Source organism: Euleptes europaea, chromosome 18, assembly GCF_029931775.1.
Source record: "Euleptes europaea isolate rEulEur1 chromosome 18, rEulEur1.hap1, whole genome shotgun sequence".
Classification (NCBI taxonomy): Eukaryota; Metazoa; Chordata; class Lepidosauria; order Squamata; family Sphaerodactylidae; genus Euleptes; species Euleptes europaea.
The window spans coordinates 24788245-24798087 of record NC_079329.1 but is presented as its reverse complement, the minus strand read 5'-3'; positions in this window follow the sequence as shown (position 1 = coordinate 24798087).

Here is a 9843-nt window from a genome sequence, read left to right as displayed (position 1 = left end):
CCATTTCAAAAACCCTAACACAGTGAAGAAATCCTACTTTTATTCTTGCTTAAGCAAACAATCAAGGAAATATATCTACATGGGTAGAACAGATCAACTAGAATAGTGCCTGGTTTGTCCAACATGGTTCCTTAGGAAGACCTTCAGTCTCTTCCCAAGAGGCTTAAACAGGCCACTCCACAGAACAGTGGAAATCAAGAAGCCCTTCGTAGTATCTATTACTTCTCTTAAAAAAAAAATTAACTTCAAAAATTTCACCGACACTGTTGTCAGCCCCCACCCCCCGTACTCTTAACCTCAATGAAAGACTTGGAAACCAGAGTAACAAAAATAGACTCGTTAAAAAAAAGGTACCACAGCTGGAAAACATCCCCCTACTAATGGCTAACCACAGATCCCCAGCCCTGCCACACAGAACGCTAGATTACAGGGTTATAAGCACAGGATGGCATGTGAAGCAAGCTTTCCCTTCCACCCTTAAAATACTGCCGACAGCTCATCCAGGCCGCACCTAAACTATCTGTGGCTTTGCAGAGCCCTCTCATTTAGTACCGCCTGCTTCGGAAAGATAAAGGAAACAGCATATTAAAACCCAGGGTGTGGCCCTTGCCATGTGATAATTTTAGATTCTCGGCCTTTTAGCCATGCAGGAATGCCTGAGGCCTGGCCAAAATGTAAGCCTCCAAGGTAGCAGGAGGGTTATAAATCCTGTCTGCATTACACGAGGCCTCTGAGAAATTATCGCAGTGATTAAGCACCCTGCATAGGCAGGGAATGATGTAAGCCACTTCGGGTTCCCACTGGGAAGAAAAGCGGGGTATAAATGAATTAAATAAATCAATTTATGCATATTTGCAAAGCCCATTTAATCTCTATAATTTCTCGAGTTTTAAGAAGCTGCCTGTTAGGTTGGATCCAGCAAGCTTTCCCCCCCCCCATTCAGTCTCACCCAATTATTGTCCTCATTGCGACTTCCGGCACCCTTTTATTGCCCAAGCATAAGGAAGCGTGGTGTAGTGGTTAAGAGCGGTGGTTTGGAGCAGTGGACTCTAATCTGGAGAACTGGGTTGGTTTCCCCACTCCTACACATGAAGCCAGCTGGGTGACCTGGGGCTAGTCACAGTTCTCTGAGAGCTCTCTCAGCCCCACCTACCTCACAGGGTGTCTGTTGTGGGGAGGGAAAGGCGATTGTAAGCCTCTTTGATTCTCCCCATAGTAGTAGAGAAAGTCGGCATATAAAAGCCAACTCTTCTTTTAGATGATCAAAGGGAAGCCTGCCTCCCCTGTTCATCCATGGAAAAGCTGGTTGGATCCAGCCCACTGCTATTTTTCCTCCCAATAATTGCACAAGTTATGATTAACTGAATTGGGTATGGGGTGTGTGTGTGCAAAAATAATCAACTTATTGTTTGCAAGCTTTTCATAACCATGCCAAAGTCAGAAAACCACACAGCTACATGGACATCACCACTAAACCTAGAACCTTGTACATGGGCTTCACCTGGATTTGGTGTGTGGGGGGAAGGGGGGTTGGAGTGCCTTGCCTCAGTTCATCATGACGAGAGTGGCATAAGGGCTGAAGGCGCGAGGTGCCACGTTTTGTACCACTGTTGGAGGTGGCCTCCCTCTCACCAGCAAGTTTTTGTGCACACCGGCCTGCAAGCAAAACCAGCTTCTTCAAGTGGATTGCATTATCGAGATTGAGGCAACAGTTTGTGATCCAACTTGACATTTTTTGCAAGCTCAAAGAACAAAGGCACACAACTGATTAAAAAAAACCACTTCAGTAACGTAAACTCATCTGCTGCTTCCTTATCCTTGAACAGCTAGCAACCAGCTTCAAAGCTGCCAGTAAGGTTAATTTTAAAGGTGGTGATGGCAGTAGATGGCCTGGGCTCAGATTTATCCCACGGGATCTCTTAACTTAAAGCTTGTGTTTGGTATCTCTGTTTCAAAAACCAGCTTTAAAATCAAAAGAGTTTTTTCAAACTCACATCTAAGACTCTAATCCAGGGGTGTCAAACAAAAGGCCTGCAGGCTGGATCCGGCCCCTTGAGAGCTCTTATCCGGCCCGCGAGACAGCCGAGCCACCCCCTACTCTTAATCTGGGCTGGCGAGGTATGGGCCGGCCCGACCAAATGACATTTATATTACATCCGGCCTTTGAAACAATTGAGATCGACACCCCTGCTCTAATCTCTCTCTTCTATCTCACACACTGCTACAGAAAACGATGACATTACCCCCTCTTTCTTTATGGAGATTATTTCTGCCTAGGGAAAAAATAGCATGTGAAGCCGCCCTGTCTCTCAACCTTCCTGAGTAGATAAATTGTCAATAGGGGGATGATTCAGGTGTTTATCTGCACTGAATATAAGCATTGCAGCAGAGAACCACAAGGTATACAACTTAACTGTTTCTGCTTCTCATCAATTCCATCTACAGGGCTGAATGTATTGCTAGGACTTCAAGATGCAAGAGTAGAATTTGGTGCAGAGTACACTGTTCTGAAAACGAATCCTTAATTTTTTGGAATAAGTTTCTAGTCCTCAAGGCTTTGACAACAGGTTTGAAAATGCAACGCCCAGAACCTGCAGTGCCCTGCATAGTTTAAGAACATAAGAAGAGCCCTGCTGAATCAGACCGGTGGTCTATCTTGTCCAGCATCCTGTCTCACACAGTGGCCAACCAGCTCCTCTGCAGGTCATACAAGAGGGCATACAGGCCTTCCCGATGTTGCCTCCTAGCACTGTTGCAAATGTGAAGGTATATCGCTTCAGTTATTGTACAGACACAAAACAGGGGGTCTGGACAGGACAGCACCACCACCTCCCTCCAAATCAACTCACCAGTTAGAGAAACTGGACGACAGCTTGAACAGGTATAGTTTTAAAACTACACAAAGAAGGAAAAGCTGCACCTATCCACAGCCTCATTACCCAACGTCGTAGGCTCAAACTCTCAAAAACTAAACTGTCCCAGCTGGGTGCCAACACAATCTAGGTCTCAATTCTGAATTGTGCTAAATGTATAAAAAAAAGATGATTAATAATGCCATAAAAATGATTGCTCATCACAACGTTTACATTCTCAAAACATTTGTTGTAGTGTGAAAAGAATATAAAAGGTCAAGGAAGCAGGAGAGACAAGAGAAAACGGAACAAGAAACTCTGAGTAGGTGGGAGTCAGAGAGAGTTGTGCAAACACAGAAGCCAACCAGCTCTGATCCCGGAAAGGAGCACCCAAAGTTTCCTGTAGGTTTCAAGCTTTCATGCCTCTGAGCCATTTCCCAAACCATACCTGTAGAAGCACGCTCAGTTTCCTCTCACTCCTTGTACTAGCTGTTCTTTTCATACCTCTTCACTCTTTGACCCCTTATCTTCTTTCCTTTCGTGTTTGCTCTGCCAATACTTTCCTCAAAGCTAGACGTTTTACCCTCATTTCTCTCTCGCTGCCACACTTCCCTGCAGAACTCGGTAGCTTCCTTGCAAATACTTAAACTATATCCCAAAGAAAGGAGAAGTACAGGAAGGCATGGAATTTCAAATAATTTGTCAGTAAGACGGAAAGCACGGAACAAGAAACAGAAGAACAGCCCAAGCTTTTAATCTCTTAATCTCTACCTCCCCTCCTTCTTTCCTTGTGGGGCTCTTTCTCAAAGATGTAGTTTTTCCTAGAGCACAATCCCATGGACAGGTTTTGAAAGTTTCGGTACAGTGCCTTGTATCTAAAGGTGGTTTTAAAATATTACGCCATCTTTCTGCATCTCCGACCTGCCCACTTACTGAGAAACCGAATGCATTTTGATTCACAGGGGAAATGATTAAAACCAGGGACTGCGCACTGACCAACACTTGACACAAAAAAATGTAAGAGAAAGTGTAGTGTAGTGGTTAGAGTGTTGGAAGAAGAAGAGTTGGTTTTTATATGCCGACTTTCTTTACCACTTAAGGAAGAATCAAGCCGGCTTACAATCAGTGTTCCAGGTTTGCAGCAGTCCCTGGACAAGCAGGTTATGAAGTACAGGAGAGCTCCACGCGGACACAAAACACTGGGTTGTTCAAAGGACACAAAGAACTGCCCTGTCAGGGTCACAATATGGGGAAACCGGAGGGACTGCGAGCCCAAGCGCATGCGAGCATTTGGCACAGCTGTGCACATGCCCCAAACCTCTTCACAGCCCTGGGTCCCAAGAGATGGGGCAAGTCAGAGGGCGACACAGCAAAGCCTGTCAAAAGTAGCAGCCAGGATGCTTTACAGAGAATTTACTCCCCAGTAGTCCGCTGTGCCCTTCCCAAGGCAGGATTTCTCGACCATCAGTTCTTTCAGATTAAGCACAAAATCACTTTCCTTAGAACAATTAGTTGAGCAGGATTAGTCATGCGGCATCGAGTGCTGCAAAGCATTAGGACAAAGAAGAAGTAGTTGGTTTTTATATGCCAACTTTCTCTACCACTTGAGGAAGAATCAAACCGGCTTACAATCACCTTCCCTTCCCCTCCCCACAACAGACACCCTGTGAGGCAGGTGTGGCTGAGTGTGATTAGTCCAAGGTCACCAAGGCTTCATGTGCAGGAATGGGGAAACCAACCCAGTTCACCAGATTAGCCTCCACTGCTCATGTGGAGGAGTTGGGAATCAAAGTCAGTTCTCCAGATCAGAGTCCACCGCTCCAAACCACTACACCATGGCATAGTTATGTTCATCTCCCCATCACCTGAAAAGGAGTTACATGAAAACACAACCTTAAACTAAAAGGAATGCCAACACAGGCAAGAGCAATCTGTTGCTATGACAGTTTTGATCGCAAACATTCAATTATACCAAATCGTAGGAGTTTGTGTAGACTACTACAAAAGAAGCTGCAATTTTAACCCAGGGGGCTTTCAAGGAGACATTCACAGCCCAAGAGCAGGTGTGTATTCTCTGGGGCATTCCCCCCAGAATTCAATAGATTGTATGTAAACTTCTCTTTCCGTGGGCAACAGTGGGAAGTGCTGGAGGGGAGCTTGTTAATAAATGACATTACAGAGCACAACCAGAAAAACACCAATTGTTGTGCACAACACCATCACAAAGAAGGCTTTCTATTTTTAATGTGTCTAAAGTAAGGTTTTCTCGACTTATAAAAAAAAATCGGAACTGTATAAAATACAAACAGCAGGAGAGGACACTGTTTTATTGACCGGCCTACAGAGTTGCCAAGGCAAAGAGGTTTCTTGTTGGGGGGAAAAAAACTACAGTGGAGTGTCATATCCAGTAACCTCACAAATTTCTGATTTTGAAAGACGGCTTGGAGTGCCAGCTAGCGTGTGATCGTTCCAGCACTGATGCCAAGATGCATATAAGCCTCCTCATATGCAATTAAGAAATCGGCGCGGCCAAATCCTAATTCAAACACACACGCATACTGTTTATACAGAAAGACTACAAAACAACATGCTACAGCCGACTTACCTCTCCAAGCCAATCTGCAGCCATAGTCAGATGCTTCCTGCAGCCAACCTGAAAACCAAACTGTAAGAACACACTGAACCTTTCATAATAATTCAGTATTTATAATCTAAGGAAATAGAATACAGACTGCAATTCAATACTGAAGGCTGGGGGGGCCACCTGCAAGAATATCCTAACTAGTGTCTGCATCACCATTCACTTAGTTACCTCCACTCCTTTTTGGTACTTGCTCTGTTCGATTTCTCTTGACAACTGTGGCCCACGTTTTCCTTTAAATGGGGGAAGGGGGAAAGGAGCAGAATATTCCATTCAGGCTATGACAGTGGTTTATCTCCTGTTCTATACCACTAAGTCTTTTTTTCAGCAAGGGAACACGCCTTACACAGCCACTCGAATCAAGGCACAAAACAAACAGGTTCCAGAACCGCCCAATGAACACATTCTTGATCTGAAATGCCTTCAACGTGAGCACAGGGAATTCCCCAATGCCGAGAATAAGCTAAACTCTGTGGTTACAAAGTTCCAATTGGAGTTACTGTTATCAAGAAAAATGTTAACCAGCGATCTAGATCTCTGGACTACTGGGTCTCTGTAGTAAGGTGTGACATCTCTGCAATGAACCAGATTTGCAAAGTGTAGTTGCCATCTGTCAGAAATGACATTGGTCCAGATCAGGGGTTGCAAAAGTGCGGCTCCAGAGCCGCATGCGGCTCTTTGAGCCCTTGAGTGCGGCTCTTTGAGCCCTTGAGTGCGGCTCTTTCCATGTCCGGGCCCAACTGAGTAGCGAAAGGGGCAGGGGGCGGGAGTCTGCGCAGGAGGCACTTGGGTTACGTAGGAGCGACCACGTGCCACTACTGCTGGCGGGCCTGCTGTGGGGATTGGGGGTTTCTTAAGCAGCGGAGGGAGCAGCCGCCGTTTCGATATTTGCACGGTAAGCCCACCCGCTGCCTCTTGGCTTCTACCGTTGGCTCCTTGAGTCCCTCTTCAGAAAGGCTCGAGAGAAATTCTCATTGCTTTGGAAGCGCTTCGCCCGGACGAGGAAGCCCCGCGCAGCGCCTTTCTCGCTTGAGGCCGCCCGCAGCCCGGAGGGGAGGGGGAGGCAGAGAGCGAGCTGCCCCGGCGGCCGCCACCTCCCCCCTCCCTGCCGCGCGGGCCTCTCTTTCGGTACGGCTGCTCTCGCCCCCAGGGCTGCAGAGCGGGCCCAAGGCCGTGCTCAGGCCGCCCCTGGGAGGGGGGAGGGGGCTGGCGCCGTGGCCTCGAGGGAGGGAGGGAGGGGCAGTTGGGGGACTCTCCTCTCTCCCCCCCGCGGTGGAAGCCGCCTGGGCGCGTGGCCCTGCCTACCTGTCCCCCAGCTGGGGGGGGGCTCCTCCAGCCAAGCCACCTTGCCCGGGCACCCGCCTGCCTGCCCTGAATCTGGAGCCCATCGGTCCCAGAATGGTGGGGGGGGGGGTGAGCACCTGCCCCTCCCTCTGGCCAGGAGGGAACTGGCATGTCCGTGGCGGGGGGAAGGAAGGATGGACTATGCATCTCCCCCTTGTTTGTTTGCATGGAACACACACAGACCGGGGACCTGCTGGGCTCTTCCTCTGTGCCTGGGATCCCTGGACATCTGGACCCTCGCTGGGTGATGGTGGTGTGGGGGAGAAAACAGTGGGCCTTTTTGTCTGGCAATTGTTAGCCCTCCCCTGGCCTATTACTACAGGTTTCCCCTCTTCCTGCTACTTTGTGCCTCTTTCAAAAGGAACCGGGGGCGGGGGGTTACACTCTCCCCACAGCCATTCACCACCCCACTGTGCAGTAGGTGCTCTACTGGTTTCCACTTCTGCTAAATTTTAATTAAAGTTTATTAAGTTAATAAACAGTGTACCTACCTATATAGTTTGAGTTTAAAAAATTTGGCTCTCAAAAGAAATCTCAATCGTTGTACTGTTGATATTTGGCTCTCTTGACTAATGAGTTTGGCGACCCCTGGTCCAGATAATATAGTTTCACCTTGAACTGTAACCTGCTATTTTTTGAGGGCAGCACAACTTTATCCACCTTTATATTGAGAAATACCACTATCAAGCATATAACACCACTTCCCAAGACTGAAGATACAGCATACAATTTTGCAAAATAATAATAATACCCATTTTAAATACTAGGATTCATAAATAGCAGCCAAATACTGTAAATTTATTGAGAAAACCATTGTTGCAAAATTGGCTTACAACTGATATACCAAGGTGAGTTGTGTTTTTTTTCTTCCTTTAAATTTATAAAAGTTAATTCAACAGGCCAGACTGTTGGCCTGCAGCATAGGTAACTATACAGAATTGTGGGTTTGCAAACATGACAAGGAATGTACAGAACCATCCCGGGCAGTAGAGGATGGCGAACCGTTATATTAATGTTTCACTTTTATAGCTAGGCTTTTCTACCTACAAAAGAGAAGGAACAGATAAATGTTATCACAACATCTTTAAAAGACTCGTTTGTCAGAAAAAGGAGGGGGGGTTTAAGAAATTGCCATTCAAATATGAGAACAAGTATCAAAAAAGACCTAATCCTCTCGTTTTTTTAAAATAAAGAAAAATCAGAGTTAGGTAGCAGAAGCACAATTATCAGAGTGCAACGGTGGGGGCTGACCTGATGCAACGTCCCCACCTAATTAGCTCCGAAGCCTAATTTTTAAAATGGAAACAGTGTGCTGAGGATTGGCATGACATGGTCTTGGGGTGATGGAACTGAGCTTTGGCCAAACAGCCATAGGGAAATTTAGGCTCTAATAGTGACAGATATCTCTGTGCCTTCTCCTCCAAGGTGCCAATAAGCCATTTCAGCTGCTTACATGGTGCCATATTTGAATTTCAGTTAACTGAACAAGAACCGCGACTCTTTGCTTTCAAACTATTGCCACAATTCAGTGCTGCTGGAGATGGAAAAAAATACAACTAGCAACTCGCTTTAACGTTCAAACATTTCTTTTCCATTGACCTGTCAACCCTGACGACAAAAATGTGTAAGAAAGTATCCTATATTATATGCATCTGCTCTTTGTACAGGATACTGCTTCATCATGTGCACATACTGGTAAACATTTTTCGGCCAACATTAACAACCACCTTCGCACCAGATTCACCAATCCAGGTTTATTTTACAAATCCAGCCACACAGCACCTTATTTGTGATTCCCCACTTTTCTCCTAGTGAACTCAAGAATCTCTGAAAGTGATGGGGGGAAAAAACAAAACAAAGAAACGAAACAAGCAGCATCCAATGATTCCCAAATCAGAAGTCATACCTCAAACACACATTTACGTAATGAACTAGGTTCTAATGTATGCCCAAGAAATGACAGCCAACTCCCCACATCTGGCTTGAGTCTCCCCCACCCCTGCACAGCTTTATACCCCAATTTTACCCCATGAGAGGGTCTACCCTTTCTGAAACATTTCACACTTTAGCCTAGCTGAGCGAAAAATGTTTGTGGGAACACAGTAGTTTAATGTACTTGTTTTATAACTCCAAGTGAAAGAAGATAAAGCAAGGTTAACAAAAAAAAAAAACCCCTACAAATAAGTTATATAAAGTTCTCAAATCATCTCCACTTCCGAGTCAGCCTTCCCACAGACATCTTGGGTTTCTTTCCCTCCCGGCTCCAGCACCTTTTTAGAGTAGTACAGATGTAAGAATAATTCTTTTTTTACTATAGAAGCTATTTGCATCTTTTAAAAAAAAGAAATCACATTTGAATGATTATAAAAATTATCTATTATAACAACATAGGTCCAGCTACACTGAAAAAAATTACACCGCTTATTCGAAATACATTTCATTTTAGAAACAGGCTACTAAATAGGTCTATACAAAAAAACTCTAAAATAATTTTTTCCCCGTATTAAAATAAAGAGTGTGTTAGAACTACTCAAATGAGATTAAGTTTTGTTTACTGTCTTTTTTTTTTTTTTTTTTGCTATAATGTTTAGTATTCTGCGATCATGTGGCTGGCTCACTCAACCAGTGCGCACACACACGCACACTCCCCCCCCCAAAAAGCTGGAAAAAAAATTAACAATACACAGTGATAATTAATGCTCTGGGATTTAGTCTCACAGTCTTTCCGATTAGTACAAAGGAAACCAGGCCCGTCCCCTCTTTGAGGAGAAAGTCCGGGATATAAAAGCAAGCATACCTCATCAGCTGATATGAAACTGTAAAAAAATTCCACAAGTCTCAGTCATTGTGAACAGTAAAGTCAACGGTAAAATGTGCCAGCCAAGTTGGGCTTCTGTTCTGCTGGGTTCCCCCTGTGCCCGACGACTGCTTTGCTGAACAGCCGAGATCAGAGCTCGGATCCTTCACTTGGAGCGACGGGCGACACCACGAGGTTTCTCAGGGTGG